The sequence below is a fragment of the Amphiura filiformis genome, chromosome 4 (assembly GCF_039555335.1).
Source record: "Amphiura filiformis chromosome 4, Afil_fr2py, whole genome shotgun sequence".
NCBI lineage: Eukaryota > Metazoa > Echinodermata > Ophiuroidea > Amphilepidida > Amphiuridae > Amphiura > Amphiura filiformis.
Window position 1 is genome coordinate 81,832,373 of NC_092631.1, and position 22,054 is coordinate 81,854,426.

General features: G+C 35.6%; 1 protein-coding gene across 4 annotated transcripts in view; it reads right to left on the reverse strand.

The window, feature by feature from the left end:
- The window catches only part of LOC140151508 (diuretic hormone receptor-like), a 470,017-nt gene that overhangs the window by 87,967 nt on the left and 359,996 nt on the right, over nucleotides 1-22,054 (reverse strand). For all 4 annotated transcript variants that reach the window (XM_072173868.1, XM_072173871.1, XM_072173872.1 and 1 more), the window contains exon 2: nucleotides 4,640-4,683. The gene's annotated coding sequence lies outside the window, so the exon portion shown is untranslated. The remainder of the gene's footprint in view (nucleotides 1-4,639; nucleotides 4,684-22,054) is intronic.

Here is a 22,054-nt window from a genome sequence, read left to right on the forward strand (position 1 = left end):
AAGTTTGATGCTTTAATTTAATTTTAAACTGACAGAATATGGAATATCACATGTACACAATTACATGTACATTGTAGTTCCGTTTGTTTTGTATTCTGAAACGGAATTGAATTCCAGAATAGGATCACATTGGAAATGGTTATATGTGACCCGGCAGCACAAATGAGCCGTAAATTCCCTAAATTGTATTCTGAGTTACGGTGTAAAATGTGTACGAAGGTCGTATTCATCGGTAACTTAAGCTGGCCCGACATCGATCTCATTTTGATAGTGAAAAACTAATCAATTATCCTATTGTTGAAGTGGATAATAAGCTTCTACCTGAGATGGCTATAGAACTTTTAATAGCTCTGGTCTTTGTTTGCTTTTTGCTAAATCCTGTTCAAGTGGTGGGTTACCAGACATTGTATTTTGTATAGGTATGCATAACCAACAATTAACAATGAGAGAACTTTCTTAAACCTCGTTGACTTGGGGATGATTTGAAATGACCGCCAATTATGACTGTTTGATATTTATTGCCAGCAATGTGGAAAAACAGACACATGTAGAAACGAAAAAGCTATAATTTTGTTGAAGGAGCAAAGTTTAACAAACCATAACCCCGCTTCTGGATATCGTTTGAAGTCGAATGATATACCATTTTAAAGTTTATGATGTTTATTTTTTAAACACGTAATAAAACAAAATTGACCGGGGGAGGAATTTTCGGCTCATTCGCCGTGAACGGTCACATACTATCTGTTATTTCGGCGCATTGGTAAATAATATTGCTAGCATGACTGTAAATATTGACAATTATTAATGTTTTTACAAGTTAATCCAACACATGGCGAGGGTGCTGCTAACATATTTCTCTGGCACCATAAAGCACCCATATTTACCTCCAAATGACAATAGGGATAATTGTAGGGCCATTCTTTGCACTCATTTTAACAAGGAAAAATTAACCAACCTCCTTACTCGGGGTAGGGGTGGTCCTCGTTCAAGATGGTAAAGGAGTCCGGGGATGATGCAACCCTATATTTGTTTGTTGGTTTGTTTGTTTGTTTGTTTGTTTGTTTGTTTATTTGTTTGTTTGTTTGTTTGTTTGTTTTCTCTCTCTCTCTATGAAGTTATTCTAAGATACCATTTTTGTTAAAATGCGAGCGCCTGTCTCAATCCTTTTTTCAACATACGGTAAGATCATAAGTGCTTTGCTTTTTGTCTGTGGTATTTATTATTGTTCGCCTGTTTACTTTCAATCAAGCAATTCTTTTGTTATTGATTTACTATATAATTGGAAATATCTATAAATATGCCACGTTTGTGCAGGGTCCAGACAACTGTTTGTGTTGGGTGTGCGTGGCGGGGATGTGGGGGTGCGTTTACGTAGCCAGGCAAACGAGGACACACACAAGGATACACACATGTCAAATGAGGACACCCGGTGACCGTGGACGTCCTCGGTGTTTTAAATATATCCAAGACAGCGCAAATAACGTAAAAATACATTTAAAACAGGTCCACCTATGGGTGGTATAGGACGGGCCACGGTTGGATAGTAAGTGGTCTGGTGTGTGTGAGTGAGGTCCACGGTATGGCGATTAAGAACGGATGTATGAGTCCTCGCTTAGTAAAGTGAAAAATGAGGTCCTCGTTTGTTTTCCTGCCTACGCGAGTGGGTGTTTATTTTTATTTTTTGTTATTCTATCATTGTCAATCTGGGCTTTCTATTCTTATTTACTAATTCCGTTTTTGCCAAAGTGAATAAGCAGTTCGCACATTTTTCCGCACTATTGCGTTTAAACTGGGAAATAATATGAAACCTTCATTTTGTTCGGGCTTGTAGATTGAAAACACTTTGAACATGTTGAATATTTTATATATAATGGATTTTAGCCAGAGCCTTACTTGAAAAAAAAAAAAATACGGTATGTGGCAAAAACCGTTTTTGGTAAACTTTTTTGGTAAACTAAACGCAGCTTCAATAACTATATTTGTCTTGCTTGTATGATTGTTCCTAAAATTAACTTTAGTATCATATTAAAAAGAAAAAAAAGAAAGATGTGAACAAATGTAAACCAATAAATAAGAGTGCAAAACATAATACATGTAGGTTTGCTGATAATGCTTACCAGCATTTCTACTTTAGAATCCACCTCATTAGCGATGCATCATGGTAAACCTTATTTTTTCAACCACCAACTAAATGACGCATCAAAATAAAGTAAACTGTTTGAATAATGCAACTAGATTAAAAAATATATTCAACATGCTCTAAATGGTAGCTGAATCGCCATCTTGTCATCTCACAACTGAAGAATCACTGGGGTGTGGCCATCAATACAGAATCAGTGGCTGTTTATGTGAACCAATTACAAATGACGTTGTGCGGATCGTTGCAGGTAAGCACAAGATGATGTCCCTCCACACAGACGGAGATTTGTGACGAGACGTCTTGCAGAATGTTTGGTAATCTGATGACTGGTCTCAGTGCCATATTATGGAGAGCTTTTAAGTGGGCATCAGGAAGGGGATGGCTATGTGGAAGACTATAAGACTGTTGGTTACTTTAAAGAAAGCGGTTAAACATTTGATTTTTCAACTGCATTTTTACTAGGCTCACAAAAATAGCCACTTAGCCCTTACAATGGCCGCACTCCAGTGATTTTACAATTGTGGAAGGACACGGTGTTAATTCAGCTACCATTTAGAGCATTTTGATCTAAATCTAGTGCCATATTTCAAACTGTACTGATACGCTCTGAAAAATGGCACATTTTATACTATGTTAAATAATATTTTATAACATTTCAGTGTGTTTTTCATACCATACAATAACAAATTACTGCAGAGTACTGCCATGGAATAGTTATACCAGCCTTCGAGGCATAAAACATATAAATATCATAAGCTGAAGTTACCTGAAATGACATTCAACATACTTTAGTGGAGGAGTGTTTTTATTATATTACATATCCCATCATCTAGGTTAACAGCTTAATGGGGCAGTGCTCACCCAGCGTAATTGATTTTTAAATCACATACAGTTAAATCAGCTCAGATTTAATGTCAACAGTCAAGAAGTAGGTCGTGTTGTGTGCATAGATGGCTAGTTTCCTACTGCTCTTAGGGCGTTTACATCCGGGGTTTACATGCTTCTTTAATCCAGCTTCTTGTACTTATTTATAAACAAGATGATATTCCAAATATGATTTGGTGTAAAGCATTAGTCCATTTTACTATAATTGGATATAAAATAAATTTAGATGACAATGTAATTTGTAAAGATACGTTGTATGCGTTGTATGATAGAGCCAAAGGCAAGGAGGCTCAACTACGTTAATGTCAATATTCAAGACCTAGTAGCCCTTGATGTAATAAACTACTTAATAATAATCTTAGCGTACACCTTTTATCAGGTGGAAGCATGGGTAGAAGCGGAATTAACCTGCATCTACAACATTTTATACAAAAGCGGGTCACTTGTTTACCTAAAATCTACCAAGGCTAGGCAGTGACGACAAAACGGACCAACCGCCATATGAAAACATATTAAATAAGGAATGGGTACTTAAAGACACAGGTTTAAAACATTGGCCCTGGTTTAAGCTCCATTTGACTACTGTGTATCTGATCAGGATAAGACCACCTAGGTGTGTGAATCATCTTAGTTATCCAATAGTTGTAAACATAGTTATATAAATGCGAAATGCAAAACATACAATATACAATGTCTTACAGCATTATGCGAAATACATACACTGGAAATATTTACTGTTGGCCTCCTACCCAAACCAGTGCTTTCAGCATACCACCTGTAAGAGATTGGTGTTGAGAGACACGTCCTCTATCAGGTAATTAACAGAGAGAGGTCTTTAAACTGAGCTCATTGTATCTGTTCTACTCACTACCCATTGGCTTCAAGAATAGCATACAACAACATCAGCCGACGGCTACATAGGGGATCCCACGGAATGATGTTCAGACTTAGACCCAACCGCCCTAAACAAGCCGCACAGGGACAGGACTCTTTCAAAACCAACATGTGGGAATTGTGTCTGTCTGTATAGCGCAGAATGACAGATAGCTGAGCTTCGTATCTGATCACATCTCTTTATAGCCTACTAAATAGAGTAAGGGGTCTTGGCGAAGCTGATGCAGACATAAAGTTCTGCAAAACGTACCTGTAAATCTGAATATCACATGGTTTCCCAGTTTTACCCGTGCGTTTCACATGGACTAAACGACGACGCAAACCGGTCACCGTTACATATCCAAAAACTGTTCATATGATTTTGATAGATATAGCATATTATAATAATCCCTTCGGCTATCTTCTTTCACACAAAGTCGTGACACCGTGTAATTAGTTCACGTTGAAAAGCAATTTCCAAGTTTTGACAACCTACTTCGCTTAGTAATGAAATGAATTATAATCTTATTTATGGGATTATCGCCAGACAGCTTCAGGGGTTCAAAGCTTCAACCATAATATCACGGCCCACTAAGTGCATCTTTGGAATCAAAGATTACTTTTCGCTGTTACAAAGATTTTGAACAAAATAATCTGCAAATATGTGTTGCAGGACTCAAAGAGTAGTGCCCAGGCATTATATACGTCAGCGTATATATAAAGTAATTACGTTAAACTTACCTCAGGAGTAACAGATTTAACAGGAACACGGCAAATGATGTCTCCTAACGAATAAAAAAGAACAAACAGAAAGAAATGAAGAAAACATATAAGTGAGATATTATGAAAGAAGAAGACTTTAAGCATTCCAACATCAGTTATAAGATTATATAAGTTAAAACAGGACAATATGTTTTTTTTTAAATAAAAGTGCAGAAAAAACACAATGTATTTTCTTGAGTTCAACTCTAGTCAGTGTAAACTGGAGACTGCTTGTCCATAATGACGTCACATTCTTTTTAATAGCAGTCTTCAATGTTACAATGAACTCATTATTTAAGTTGAGTATGTCTTAGGACCGCTTCTTTTATCAGTTACGTGTTACCAATCTATTTCTACTTATATCTTAATAAATGAGGAAGGCATTCAACTACTAGAAAGGGTTTCAATATTCAGAATAAATTGCTTCAGGCAACTTAAGTTAATTCAATTCCACAATACGCAGGAGTTTGCAAAAACACGATGGCGTCTTCTTGATCATGTTGATTAATCTTGTCCAAAGATAAGATTCCTTCTGTACTTCCTTACAAGGCAGTTACCCTTGACAATATGACCTGCCAGCTTGAATTCATATAAAGAAACATTATGGATACAATGGATTCATTTTGTTCCAGCAATGCTTTTAGAGCTAGTGACCTGTGAGAAATAAATATGGAAATGATTATAACCTTGATCAGCTTTAATTTATTGTTAGATTCGTTGGCAGAATTAACAAAATAATATGACGTACCGTAAAATAGGATAACTTAAGAATGCTGGGGTAACTGTGGCAGGTTGCTTATTTTTAGCTACCCATCATCGTTTCTGTGGGGAAGGAAAGGGTGGAATATGCTTGCTTTTATGAACCCAAACAGCATGGCAGGTGCCTGCCCCCTCATTTATTATGTACCCCCCCATGTAAATATGAAAATGTCTATAATTATGACAAAAATATGAAAAACGGGGCAAAGCAATTTTTTAAGGTATGTCACAAAAATGTCACAAATGGGTGTAAAGTACCAAAATTCCTTACACTTTTACAATCACGGCGGCAAGGGAGCTATGGTCCCCTATTGGCTATGCCAAATACTAGTACAGCATGAATCAGACTTTCGTTTTCGTCATGGACCAAGCGGGATAAGCATAGCACCTGTCACACGATGATAGGTTGAAGAAGCTTTGTAATTAAGGGTCATTCCCACTATGGTCAATGCCACTTGGTCCAATCCCGCTTGGTCCATATCCATTTAGTCCTATCTTACTCGGCCCATTTCCCATTTACAATTCATATTTGATACAGACCAAGTCAGGCCATCTTACTTAGTCCATGTCTAACTTTATTTTATGTCCCACTAAGGTAATAGAACCAAAATATTTCGAAATTTTGATCGACCATCGATGCTTGGGTCGATCCTTATTTTTATACCACGATATATACGCCTACACATTTTGGTAGCTCGCTGGTAGTAAGAAATCGGGGGTAATGATCAGTTTCTCAGTCACAGAATAGTTTCGGACGTACCAATGGTTGGACCACCTAAGTTCGCTTCTTTTGTTGAGAGCTAAATTTTTTGAGATTTCCCTGAATATTCTTGACACCGCTATGTTTGGAAACATCAGCGACAAGTCGTGCCTGCACGACGAGACTGCTCTCGGGCTTCCAGAGCAGACAGATATGTATATTTTGAGTATTTGTGAGCTATTTTCGTTGTGTTCACATATTTTCTCTACATGTCAGCTTTTTTGTGACACTTTTAAGCTATAAATCAACATAATTAACAATACGAGTATTTTTTAAATTTACTTTGGATTAGGTCATTTGAATACAACATGATTTTAAAACCATAATGTACCTCTAATTATTTCTCTTTATCTATATGGCTAAATTGTCAATTGCATGGATCCCATGCTTTAACATGTCATATGAGGTTGTTATCATCTTATAATAATGGTAACGCATTGATCAAATGGAATGAAATCATGGTAAGTAATATGTAATCATTCTAAATATATGGTGTTTCCTGGTAGGCATGAACTATCAACACATTGCTACAGCCAATTGTTTAAAAAAATATAAATTGTCAAAGCAAAGTAACTATACAATCCCATCAAGCTCAGTAAGACATTTTGACACGACCTACATCAACCATATAATTTTTGTACATGACTCAAAGGGTTTACACTCAATCTGCGTGTTTCTACTGGGGAACGGTTGGCGGGTAATGCGGTTTAGTTTAGAGTGTTACCGGTTAATGTGCTCAGTGGAAACAGATCGGTTCAGAGTGATGCGGTAGATCATGTGGTGTGACACCCGGTATTTCTGTCAGTGGAAACACACCGGTTAACGGTACCTGGGTGTTGAACTTCTTTTATGTACATTTTATGTATCACATCGTGACCTTAAAAGCAGCTTGGATGTCAGGAAAAAAGTTTCAGTACTTCCGGTACACACCACAACCCTTATTTTAAGCATCTGTAGAAACGTGCTGGTTGTTGCCTGAATCGGATTGTAGGTTACCAGGTAATACCGGGTAAAAATACAGAGTGCTCAGTGTAAACACGCAGAATGAAACACAAGGGAATTATTGCAAACGAGGGTTTGAGATAACCAATTAGTTTTGGCACCAAAGGGTGAACTAATGACGTTTGTTGTTAGCTCTTATTTATTTTGAAAGTGTGCTACACGTATAACAAGCTATAATCATGATAATAGTCTATAAGAAAAGCGCATCAGGATCTTTTGGCCGACTCCCTGTGACGCAGGAAAGAGGGTTGACAAGTAGCCGCCAACTTTTCTGCTAACATTCCGGAACATGTAAACAACAGAAGGTATTGTAACAGGCATTTGGTATAGGTATTAGACTTGCTTTCGTTAAGCATGTTATTAAAGTAGAGATTAGCGAAAAGGTTAAAGGACATTGGACATTGAACATTGTCTGGAATAGGTAACAGAAGGAATAGAAGTATATCTATCTTTTGCCGCGGCACAATATAACTACCTACTAGTACGGGTTATCATCTGGCTCCTGGCGCTCATGGGTAAGGATACGTGATGACGTCCCCCCCCTCTCCCCTTCATTCTTTTTTAAAATTGAGCGATAATTTGCACAAATATGGCCTACCACAATTTTGATTACAATGAATTTGTCTTAAATTGATCATGAAAATGATTTTTTGCTGCAATGATCGATGCTGAATTTGTCAATTCGGCACCCCCCCTCAAGTGTGGCGTCCAGGGCACGTGTCCCCATCTGCAACCCCCCGGTCGCCACGCCACTGATGTTTTTAATCTAACAACTGAATTTAGATAGATTTTAGATATTCATAGCTAGCAACAGAAGCGTGACAAAAAGATTGGTTAATGAAAACTATGCCTTATGCCCGGGCAACAGGAAACCCACTATCAAGTGTATTATATATGTTAGGTAATAACAGAAGATGCATACCTCCATAGAGATGAATACTATACTTTGAAAAAAAATGCGCCGTTTTCTTGTTCGTCAACCTTAGAATCAATGTTCACCCTAGGCAGGAAAAGCATATCATATCAATGGGATTTGTCAGTTAGCATAGGTAGGTCCCCAATTGGTTGAAAGAGAGGTCTTGCTTTGGGGACAGACAGTCAAACGTAATTGTCTGTTTGCGAAGATAAACATAGGAGTACGCCTTTTCAGTCTCACCACCATTATGGAACTTTGGTGATACAATGCTAGCATAATGTATAGTTTGTTGTAGTAGTAGTAGTAGTAGTAGTAGTAGTAGTAGTAGTAGTAGTAGTAGTAGTAGTAGTAGTAGTAGTATAATTATTATCATTATTATTATCATTTTTGTTTGCTGAGCAGTAGATTATCAAAAAATGATTTTTAAGGTTATGAAAACGTTTTATACTCTTAATATACCCTTTATATAACCCGACATTTAAACGTTTTCAATTGGTTGAAAGAGAGGTCTTGCTTTGGGGACAGACAGTCAAACGTAATTGTCTGTTTGCGAAGATAAACATAGGAGTACGCCTTTTCAGTCTCACCACCATTATGGAACTTTGGTGATACAATGCTAGCATAATGTATAGTTTGTTGTAGTAGTAGTAGTAGTAGTAGTAGTAGTAGTAGTAGTAGTAGTAGTAGTAGTAGTAGTAGTATAATTATTATCATTATTATTATTAAATACAATATAACATCGGAAAACACATTGATGACATGAAAAGACCTAGACAATAACAGACAGTCAGTGACATGTGACATACAATCAAAGCAAAATAAACAAACACAATAACCTAATGCGGCCAGGATGAGCAATAAAACGTATAACAGCTAGGTCCCATGAACAGAATAATTACTATTAATTTATTAGCTTTGGACATGGTCGATATCATCTGTCTATAATATTCTCTGCTAAACTTGATGATTTAATGAGTGGATTGTTTAAAAATATTTTTAATTTTTAAAAAAAATAAAATGCGCAGATTTGCTTCATTTAAAATCAAAAAGCTCTTCATAAACAAATCCTTAAAGTAAATAAGGTTTTACAAAATTAATAATGCAATGATGTAGAATACACCTATAGTTTGGATGTATTCTAAATGAAGAATCCCTTTATGCACATGAATCGTTTAAAAGAGCATTCACTTAATTCTTGTAATAGTCTAGTACTATGAATAAAAAATGCGATAAACCCTTCAGCATTTTAACATTTGAATGTGTTGATGTTACAATATTTGGTGATTATTTTGATGTATTGGAGTTGGTGGATATAGCAATACTTCGGATGCAACATTGCGAAAACAAATGGTAAAACACAACTAATCCATAAGGAAGATACATTGAATTGTGTTTGCGGTATTGTCTATCATTATTTTCACTTATTTTCTGCAATCCATTATCGTCATCTTTGTTTTCAGAAGTTTTGTCCTTGCTTTACAAATTGGGTAAGATATACAGCATAATGCAGGCGACAGTAGTGTTACATTTATGTGTTTACAACATCAGTTCGTTAAAGTGCCTGTACTTAAATGCACATTAAGTACTATTCGTGACAACTAATACATGTATGTAGAGTACGTTTTGAAGTGAAAATAAATACGTAAGGAGCAATTTAGAATGTTGAAACACCTTTCGTAATGCTTTTTTCATATCAGTATTGGTGAAATTTCTTCATCATTTAATTCCAAATTGATGTTCCTCCATTTGACACAGCTGTTTAGCTGTTGAATTACGTTTTGATATTGTAGTTATCATGTGTACCATTAGGTATGTAAGTAAACGTAATTTTAGATCTTATTCAATACTGCCCAATCAGCCAACATCGATTATAGCACATATATTTGTGATTTATATTTGATTTCAAATATCACTGGATCTATTGTACGAAAGATACGGGACCAGAGATACTGCTTCTATGTTAGCGTTAAAGTTGCCACTAAAGTGTATAATAAGACTAACGGGGGCTAATCAAAATAATTTTTGACTGTGCTTCATCGCCTGTAGCGGAAAACACGTCTGCGCGAACACATAGACGTCATACTTCTCCAGTTGATGAGCACCATATTATGAAAGATATTAAAAATACATTGTTTTTAGGATTTTGATATCATTGACTGTGATGGAGTACGCATCCTTGACCGTGAATATAACTGGTTTGGTAGAGGGAACCATGAAACTATCTAAATAAGGACTACTAGCAGTGTTCTTAATGATATTGAGGGCACCGTGATATTCCAAATTAAACTGACGTGGACTTAATTGAACAGTTGTTGACAATAAGATTGTGTCACTTGACCAAACCCAATCAATACCCAGGGGCAAGTGGCTAGTTAATTGCAATACTCGGTGGTTACTTGCGGATGCAAGTACCTACTATAAATACATCGTGGTTCGGCAAATGATAAATCTGTATGACTGTTGATATAAAAGTATGCACATACTAAATGATAATCAATAAATTCGCCAAGATTTATACATTATTTAAAATGCGTAGAGAGGGACTGCTTGATCATTACATCTCAAAGAAGAAAAATAACTCACTTTTCTTGCACAAGTATACTCCATTAATATTCGTCTTGACATCACGCGTGTCGAGGTAAATGGAGGAGCATACCAATGTCGATTTACGGATGTCCCGTACAGGAAGTACAGTATTGTTTGCAAATTCATGTACTACGAGACCTGAACTAAAGTTTGATGCTTCCAATTTCAAAAAGACGGAATATTGGATATCGTTTTTACAAGAATTTTTCAGGCTACTTGTATTCTGAAATAGAATAGGATTCATCTGGTTTGTCGAATTCATAGTGAATAACGTTACTAGGAAAAGTCGAATTATACAATATCTCAAGTATAATATCTATGTTACGTTTGTAAGTATTCTTTTTCTTTCCACTGAATTTCTTTAATATTCCTCAAGATAAGCCACTGACCTAAGTGATTTAAGTACCGAACAAGATAGTTATTTATTGGTATTACAAGATAATAATCATAGTAATCTATGAATAGTATAATTTTAAGGTATCCGCATACTTTAAACTACTCCGGGAATCCGCAAACAAAATTAAGTGATGTTTCTTGCGGTCAAGTGTTTTTATTCATTCTAACTCGGCTGTCCAATGTCACATCTCATGCAACGATTTGCATTAATCTTACTTGATATTCAACACACATGTTCATTGGAAGTACTGACTATTACGGAAGAACATTCAAGTGCAAAGATTTGTGTTAAGATAATTTACCACGATTTTTTGGTCGCAATTACCCTGAAGACAAGTAATGGAAAAAGGTTAAGGATTATACAAATGCCATTACCAGATAGCTGTAAGTATGTGCTTGTCGCCATGCCCTTACTATTCCGCATACATACAAAGCAGAATTTATAAAATACCAAGTTTAAGGAGCCTGTACTGCATATTGATAACATATTATTTTAAAGCCTCCTTTAAAATCAAGTGGATATAAAAGTAAAACAAAACATATTGCAGGGTCTGTAGCGGCCTTAAAGTAAAATGAAACATTGCAGGGTCTGTAGCGGCCTTAACGGTAGTAGTGTAGTTAGCCCCGGATATCGACGACAAAGAAGAAAGACACAGAACAACCAAACTTTTGTGCGGAATGACCACGGAATAATTGTATGGCCATCAAAACTATTCCGAAGTCAAATTGTGACGTCAACGGCCAACGCACACGCCCTCACCGTCGATACCGGGACTAATACCAATTAACAAAAACAAGTTTCGCTAATTGTACTTTTTAGGTCAATTGAAAAGTCATTAGACTGATACATGTAGGTCCGTTTATACTACACCGCAATTGAGTTGCAGTGCGGGGCGTTGCCGATATATCGATTACCTTTTGCCGCAACTCATCGCAACTCGCCGCGCTTCCAAGTTGAAATGTAGTTAACTTCATTGCGATACCGCAATGCAGTATTTTGCAGTACGATGCAGTGCAACAACGCATCGCATCGCAAAGCAATTGCGGCGCGGTATGAACGGACATTAAGAAACATGAATGCTAAACGGTACAATTCGAGCCCCCGCTGTGTCATAATTATTTTATCTTAAGCTAGATCGAAATTCTCCTGCAAATTTTTGTATTAGTCTACCTATGTGAATCTCGGACAGGGTGTTGATCGCAGTTGTGGTGGTTTTAATACAGACTTGTTAGGATCTAGACCTGTATAGAGTTTCTTCCGTTAATGATACTAAATAGTGTATTAGATGGTCACAGTGGTCGGTAAATTCCTGTAAAAGTGTGCACATTCGCACCCGGTAGCCTGGTCATTACTTGGCGCAGTGATTTGAAGTAAATCGTGTATTCCCCTCTCCATGTGCCAGTACCTTAAGTTTGCTCAATTAACTTTTCGGGCAACAAACCAGGAAATTTGATAGATCTACCAAGGTAACGGAAATACTGCCTCTGTCTGCAGTGAAGTAAAATGCTCGAGCTCTAAAAAACGTTTTGACACAACCTAGGTATTTGTGACTTAAAAAGTGTATGCCCTGTCAGGCAGGTCAGCGGCAAATACTTGACAGCACTAGACTCAATACAACATAGCAGAGTAAGTTTAATTATTATTACTAAGGACATTTTGATATCCAAGTACATTTAGCATCAGGCACCAAACAATCGCCTAATGAAGTGTTTCAAAAAATGAAAGTGGCTCATAGTACAATTGAGATATGTTTGCCATGTTCAAGCTAAACTGATGAAACATGGTGCACAAGTGGAATAAACTCTTGACACTTTTTGGGCTAAAATGTCCAAATATGAGGTTAATTTGGTCAGAAACCAAGATGGAGGTGTCAAAATTGGGGTATGATTGTATGGACCAACCCTTAGCAAAATATTGGGTGCCTTTATCCACCAACTTCTACTATACCAAATATTCTTGCTATAACATGTTGAAATGTTTTTGTTCACTAAGACACTTTTATGGGACCAGAGATAGACACTGTGCTATGCTAATGTGACAGTGTACCACAATACAGGCTTCATTAATGCATATATTTGTGCCTGCTTGTTCTTATATGCTTTGTGTGTTGCGTCTATATCTGCCTTGTCCTCATGGGCGCCTTTGGAACCTGTCTAGTATACTATTGTCCATTTTACCAAGTCCGGATGTTGCACAGAGGAAGGAGAGTATTGTTTGCATATGTATGTGCCTTAAAATTTGGATGCTTTCAAGTCTAAGGTACAATGCATAATATGCAGTTCTAGCTCTAAGTGTGCTACTATTCCTAGGATACAGTCTAATATCATGTATGCATTGATTTTTTTTTCTTAGCTTATTTGGTATTAAAAGCACAATGTCATTGAAAGCTTTAACATTGGTAGGCATTTGTGTATATTGAACATATTTTGGTAATGCCTGATGTAGAGGTTTCATAAATAGCCAGGTTCGGTATAATACATTGGTAGTTTTATTCTACTTGTCGTACATTATTAAGTGGCACATTGCATTGTCACATTGGAAGAACTATTATGTAGATATGGTAGGCGACATTTGTGCAGGGTCTACACATTCGTTCAAGTTACATGATCTTCTTAAAATGGGCTTTCCTTTCTACCTACTTAATGCCATTTGTTGCCAAAGGTGATAAACGCTGAATCTGATACGAGTATTTCTTGCAAAGTATATAACTTTGAATATGTTGTGTACTACTGACATTTCCTTTTATATTGGGATCAAAATGTGCGATTGACAACCAATTTAGCCATTAGTTAGTTGACGTTTATCTCTTTGTTTTTAAAGAAGAAAATAAACTTTGAATATGTATGTGTTCCTAAAATACACGTGCCATTATTATGTAGCAAAATCCTTACGGGATCCGGGAAGCATTGAGTAACTCAAGCATGGCTGTGCCGGGAGGTTACCACCTAGACCTACCCACATATCGTTATTTTAAAGCATGTAATTATAACCAGACGTGTCAGTAAGACATGACTTACAACATAAAACCGTGTTTCAACACAGGTTAGTTACCCTCCTTAACTTATATTCCCCTAGGGATCATCTATCAAAATACGTCAACGTCACTGTACCGTGTAATTAGGTGACGCTGAAAACCAATTTACAATCTCTCTTAGGACTATCATGACTATTAGTTCTGCAATGTAATGCCGATATCGTATCCATTTTTGAAATGACCTGTAACAAATTTGATGTACAGTGAATTTTAATTTACTGTAAGGAACAATTGATGGGTGACATTATCATGTCGATAATTGATAAAGATAATTTATATAATTGGCGTTCGTTGAACGTTTTTGCGTCTTGTCAAATTGCCAAGCATACTATTGTCCATTTTACCACGCAAGTCCGGATGCTCCGCAGAGGAAGGACAGTATTGTTCGCAAATGCATGTACCGTAAAACTAAAGTTGGGTGCCTTTTCAAGTCTACGGTACAATGGGTAATATCCAATTTGAAAGCCCACAACCAGACTTTGGTGATGCCTCTAGCATTGAGTATTCTTACTTATCCTGGGGAAGAGTCTAATATCACATCGTATGCATTTTAGCTTATTTGGTTTTAAAGGCACAAGGTCCTTTTAGTGGCACGTTGCATTATCACATCGGAAGATCTTTAAGTAGGTACGGTAGGCGACACTTGCTTAAGGTTCACACAATTGTTTAAACTATATGATCTTTTTTAAATGGGCTTTCCTTTCTTCCTACCTAATGCCATTTTTTGCCAAAGGTGATAAACGCTGCATACAAGTATTTTCTTGCACAATATATAACTTAGACAGTTCTGGACTACTGACATCCCTTTTTATATTGGGAACAAAATGTGAGATCGACAACCAATTTTGCCATTAGTTGGCGTTCATCTCTTTCTTTTCTAAGAATAAAATAAACTTTGAATATGTATGTGTTCCTAAAATACACGTGCCATTATTATGTAGCAAAATCCTTGCGGGATCCGGGAAGGCAAATTCTTAGCAAAAAACGTAATACGGTAGACTGAACGCCGATCTGGTAATTATAACTGTCTGTTGTTGTCCTCTCACTTGTCCTTTTTTTATTAAAATATTGTCTTATTGTTGTAAAGTTATCATCTGGACACATGACTGTTTTCATTTCCCGTCTTCTTTAAAAAAATATTTTGCAGATAAAAGCAAAATGTCACTAGCCTGCTAATTTTCTCCGCGAAAATATTTTTGTATGGATTTTTGTAAATGTCAAACAACTTTTCTCTGATAGTTTTAAATTCTAAGTATGGCGCGGTATGTTGGAATAATGAAATACCAACATACAAAAGTTGAAGTGGTTTAATGAAGAAGATAATATTGATTGTCGTTTTTAGTATGTGGTTAAGAAAAACGTATTCAAGCGGAATGCATCACAACACTGAAATACGGCACACAATGTATGGCTAATGTTGGCACTTTGGGTTTTCCAGAGAAGAGGCACGGCTATCAAATAGTTCCAAATAGAATAGCAGTTTCAGCATAGTGTGATTGATATAAATCAAGCAGTGCATGACCAGAAGGCTACATCAAACAACTCAGTATTAAGACTTGAGTTACAAAAGAAAACCGTATTTCAGCACAGGCAAGTTACCCTACTTAACTCGTGTACCTCTAGGGATCATCTATCAAACAACGTCAACCGCATGGCACCATGTAATTAGTTGACGCTGAAAACCAATTTCTAACCTGTTACAATCAAACTACTCTCGTAGGACTATCATGGCTATTAATTCTGCGATGAAACACCATTATATTATCCTTTTCTTAAACGGATTTGTAACAAAATGGAAGTGGAAGCACAGTGATATTTAATCTTTCTTTCTGGCTGGAGTGCTTGATAATCAGCTTCAAACTAAGCAAAACATATAATTATGAATAATTAATAAGATACATGTATATGTATCGCCACATAACAAGGAATACAATTGCATCGTAGTAACGGTGTGCAAGCTTTGAAACTATACTCTGAGTGATTTATAAAGAGAGCTGAAACAGCGCCACAGAAACCTCGAAAAATAAGTAACAAAATCAGTGAAAAAGGATAGTTGCTGTTCAAATTGAACTTGTAAGGGTCTTTGGGTGACAGATCAAATGGAAAAATAAGGGATCTTTGGGTGACAGCGCATGTGTTCGTAACAAATATTGGGTCTTTGGGTGACAGCGATGCTGAAAAGGGGGGTCTTAACACCCCTACATACGCGTCACCTCCAAAGTTCGAGTATCACTCCTCCCCCCGGATGGTACCATGCAACATTAATGTTGAAGACTTAAAAGATTTAAACTTTGCATTACAGTTTCTTGGAACAATTCCAAACATATTAATGTGTGTGAGAAATTGTTAAAGCCAGCTGGAATACTTTATGCAATGATTCCTTATGCAACATTTATATCAACATTAACGAAAAAGATACAAGTACCGAGCATCATCTTTACATGCAAGCTTTCATTTTCAATATCGTGCCGGTTTTCAAATTTGAACAAAACCTACTTAAATGTTTTGCAAGAAACAAACTTTTTTAAAAGAACAAAAAGGATTTCACAGAACAAAATATGAAACTCATTGACAGTTAACCACTAGTACTAGTCCAGGAGCAAGATCCCACAGGGGGCCTAAATAAGGACTTGGTTCATCCCCCACTACATACAAGGTTTGACACCATAGGTAGTTAGTATGGACACTCTAGATCACTGCTAGGTAGGTAGTGGACTCAAATTGTGGTATCACTTTTTTTTTACAGGTCATTTTATGTATGGACGTATAATCGCATAAATTCACCAAAAATAGGACAAAATTAAGGGGTAGGGGAAATATAAACTCCAAGAAGTTAACTTTTACTCATAATAATGAATTTATTTTGGTATGAATATGTAGCTAATTGATTGTTCTAACTGCCTAGTATTATTTGAAAGCAAACCTAGGTTTCATTTGATCATGATTTGAAGTGGCCAGTCCATACACTAGTGGAAAATTAGATTTTTCACAACAATGCGTAGGGTGGGTGTTTTTGCGACATTGGCTTCAAATTGTACTATTGTGCCAATTTCTTTTTTCAAAATTAATTAAGTTTCCATTTTTTAATTTTGTTTTTCATATCAAGCATATCTAGGCAAACTTTGATGTTCTGGTTCAAATATTTATGTATGTGCATGTTTGCTTGCATGTTGGTTTGTGTTGTGTGGGTTTGGGGTAGGTGTGTGGGGGTGGGTGCGGGGTGTGTTTAGGGTTCAGTGTTGGGGTGTTTTACATGTCTTAATATGTCACTCGGCTGAACTATATAAGTTCTATTAACAACATTTTTTTGGTGAGTTGCCATTCATGTAATATTTTGAATATTTATATGTGTGGAGTGAGATCAACCGCTGTTTGTCAGGAAAATAAACTGAAAATGTAAAAAAAAGTTACTTTTCCACATGTAGCAGCGTGTGTAACAATATTAAGGGGTAGGGGAAATATAAACCATCATAACTCAACTTCAACTCATGATAATGAATTCATTTTGGAATTAGTATGTAGCTAATTGATTGTTCAAACGTGTTAGTATTATTTTAAAGCAAAGCAAACATTAATTGTCAGGTAGATAGCCATAAAATGTGAGAAAAGGTTACTTTTCTATGTATAACCATGTCAAATATGGCATTATTAAGGGTAGGGGAAATAAAGACCACCATAACTCAAACTTTACTCATAATAACGAATTCATTTTGGTATCAACATGTAGCTAATTGATGGCTCTAACTTTCCAGTATTATTTTTAACAGGAAAAACCATAAGATAGACATAAAATATGATAAAAATGTTAATTTTCCCATGTGTAACAGTGTAAAATTTGACAATATTAAAGGTTAGGGGACGTACAAACCAACGTAACTCGACATTTACTCATTATAATTCATTCATTTTGGCATTAATATATAGCTATTTGGTTGTTGTAATCTTTTAAAGCAAAATAACCATTAATTGTTAGCTCGAAAGACATAAAATGTTAAAAAATGTCAATTTTTCATGTGTAGTACCGTAAAATATGACAATATTAAGGTGTAGGGGACATTCAAATCACAAAAACTCAAGTTTTACTGATGAAAATGAATTCATTTTGGTATCAATATGTAGCTATTTGATAGTTCTAACTTTCTAGTATTATTTTAAAAGCAATTAAGCCATTAGCTGCCCGTTAGATAGACATAAAATGCATGAAAATGTAATATTCCATGTCTAACAGCGTAAAATATAACAATATTAAGGGGTAAGGGGACATACAAATCACCAAAACACAGGTTTCACTGACGAAAATGAATTCATTTTGGTATCAATATGTAGCTATTTGATAGTTCTAACTTTCTAGTATTATTTTAAAAGCAATTAAACCATTAGTTGTCCAGTAGTTAAACATACAATATGAGAAAAATGTTAATATTCCATGTCTAACAGCGTAAAATATGACAATATTAAGGGATAGGGGACATACAAATCACCAAAACTCAAGTTTTACTGATGAAAATGAATTCATTTTGGTATCAATATGTAGCTATTTGATAGTTCTAACCTTCTAGTATTATTTTAAAAGCAATTAAGCCATTAGTTGTCCGGTAGATAGACATAAAATGTATGAAAATGTTAATATTCAATGTCTAACAGCGTAAAATATGACAATATTAAGTAAGAGGTAAAGAGACATACAAATCACCCAAACTCAAATTTTACTGAAGAAAATGAATTCATTTTGGTATCAATATGTAGCTATTTGATAGTTCTAACTTTCTAGTATTATCTTAAAAGCAATTAAGCCATTAGTTGTCCAGTAGTTAAACATACAATATGAGAAAAATGTTGATATTCCATGTCTAACAGCGTAAAATATGACAATATTAAGGGGTAGGGGACATACAAATCACCAAAACTCAAGTTTTACTGATGAAAATGAATTCATTTTGGTATCAATATGTAGCTATTTGATTGTTCTCATTTTCTGGCATTATTTTAAAAGCAATTAAACCATTAGTTGTCAGGTAGTTAAACATACAATATGAGAAAAATGTTGATATTCCATGTCTAACAGCGTAAAATATGACAATATTAAGGGGTAGGGGACATACAAATCAGTTTTACTGATGAAAATGAATTCATTTTGGTATCAATATGTAGCTATTTGATTGTTCTTATTTTCTGGCATTATTTTAAAAGCAATTAAACCATTAGTTGTCAGGTAGTTAAACATACAATATGAGAAAAATGTTGATATTCCATGTCTAACAGCGTAAAATATGACAATATTAAGGGTAGGGGACATACAAATCACCAAAACTCAAGTTTTACTGATGAAAATGAATTCATTTTGGTATCAATATGTAGCTATTTGATAGTTCTAACTTTCTAGTATTATTTTAAAAGCAATTAAGCCATTAGTTGTCCGGTAGATAGACATAAAATGTATGAAAATGTTAATATTCAATGTCTAACAGCGTAAAATATGACAATATTAAGGGTAAGGGACATACAAATCACCCAAACCTAAGGTTTTCTGGTGATAATGAAGTCATTTTGGTATCCATATGTAGCTATTTGATAGTTCTAACCTTCTAGTATTATTTTAAAAGCAATTAAGCCATTAGTTGTCCAGTAGTTAAACATACAATATGAGAAAAATGTTGATATTTCATGTCTAACAGCGTAAAATATGACAATATTAAGGGGTAGGGGACATACAAATCACCAAAACTCATACAAATCACCCAAACTCAAGTTTTACTGATGAAAATGAATTCATTTTAGTATCAATATGTAGCTATTTGATAGTTCTAACCTTCTAGTATTATTTTAAAAGCAATTAAGCCATTAGTTGTCCGGTAGATAGACATAAAATGTATGAAAATGTTAATATTCAATGTCTAACAGCGTAAAATATGACAATATTAAGGGGTAAGGGTACATACAAATCACCCAAACTCAAGTTTTACTGATGAAAATGAATTCATTTTGGTATCAATATGTAGCTATTTGATAGTTCTAACTGTCTAGTATTATTTTAAAAGCAATTAAGCCATTAGTTGTCCGGTAGATAGACATAAAATGTATGAAAATGTTAATATTCAATGTCTAACAGCGTAAAATATGACAATATTAAGGGGTAAGGGGACATACAAATCACCCAAACCTAAGTTTTACTGATGAAAATGAATTCATTTTGGTATCAATATGTAGCTATTTGATAGTTCTAACCTTCTAGTATTATTTTAAAAGCAATTAAGCCATTAGTTGTCCAGTAGTTAGGGAGTGTTCATAAATACTCTGGTGGGGGGCTGGAAAATATGTAGGGGGTCAAAAATTTTAGGAGTTCTGAATAGGGGGGGTTAAAAAGTTTTGGGTGTATGAACAGGGGGGGTTAAAAAGTTTTTCGGCATGTAGAGGGGGGGGGTGTAAAAAATTTCTCGCGCTGCGCGCGCAAATGTTCCCATATTAATCCAGAACAAAAGTACATTTGAACCAGTGTTCAAAATTGTCGTCTATAACTTAATTTTGAGGTTTGTGTCAGTTCTTTCTGGTCAGCTCTTTAAATCACTAAAAACTGCAATATCTTTGCTCTTCTTTAGTGTTGACAATTTTTACAATAATGTTTCATGTAGTACAGATTATTCATTTATTATCACTAATATATACAACTAAATCATGTTGCATTACAATTATAGGCGGAGGAGACTTGGAGAAACGGGGTACACGTCCTCCCCTCTAATTTTTTTTCCATGGGGGGACATCCCCTAAAAATCCTTAAAGAAGAAAAAATTAAGCAATAATAATAATTGCCATGTGCAACTTTTTTTAGCACATCGAAAAGCACCATGTTTTGTGCCCAATTAGGGTAAAATTGCAAAATTTTGCGCTATGCGAACTGGCCCATCAATTTAAGAGCAAAACACACCATTTCGGCAGTAGTGTAGACAGGGGGCGGAAGGGAACCTGACAAAAAATGAAAGAGAAAAGTGCCCCTCTGACAAAAAAGGAGATTAGCATGGACAAATGAAAATTATACGATGCAACAAACATGGGCCTAGACAATATTCCATATAAATTCAACCCGATCATGGGCCAAAATAGTGTAAAATACAAAATGTTTGCACGCTGTGTGCCCACATTGTCACAATAAAGGCATTTTCATCCCATCATGGGCGAAATACACAATTTTTGCACGCGTATTGTCCCAATAAAGCCTTTTTTGAAGCTCAAATACATGTACAGTCTCTCTAAAAAACAAAACCGGTATATGTATTTGCAACTGCAATTTATTTTCTCGTCTGTGTCCCCGAAATTTTATTCACCCCCCGACCAAGAAAACTTGCTACGCCCCTGTATTTTGGGCTAAAATACATAGGCGTAGTAAACATATAGGTGTAGATCCCGGGGGATGGCACATTCAACCATCTCCCCAATGTTGACGCTTGTATGTGTGTTTCTGACCAAATTAAGCTCATATTTGGCCATTTTAGCCCCAAAAGTACAAATTTTTGCGCGCTTCGCGCCTATGTTATCCACTTTTACATCAAATTTCATTCGTTTAGCTTCCACATTTCCACATCAATGACATGCGTATAATTTTATTGCACTTGAATACAAATTTTAATACCATTAATGCCATTTGAATGGTAGTAGAATTGAATTAGTAGAATGGTACATTATGATGGGGGGGGGGGTCAAAATAGTTTTGAACCTATATGAGGGGGGGTCAAAAAAGTTTTAGGTCCATTAAGAGGGGGGGTCAAAAAAGTTTTGGGTTCGCGAAGAGGAGGGGTTAAAAAAAATTTCGACATGAAAAAAATATTTTCCAGCCCCCCCACCAAAGTATTTATGAACACTCCCTTAAACATACAATATGAGAAAAATGTTGATATTTCATGTCTAACAGCGTAAAATATGACAATATTAAGGGGTAGGGGACATAC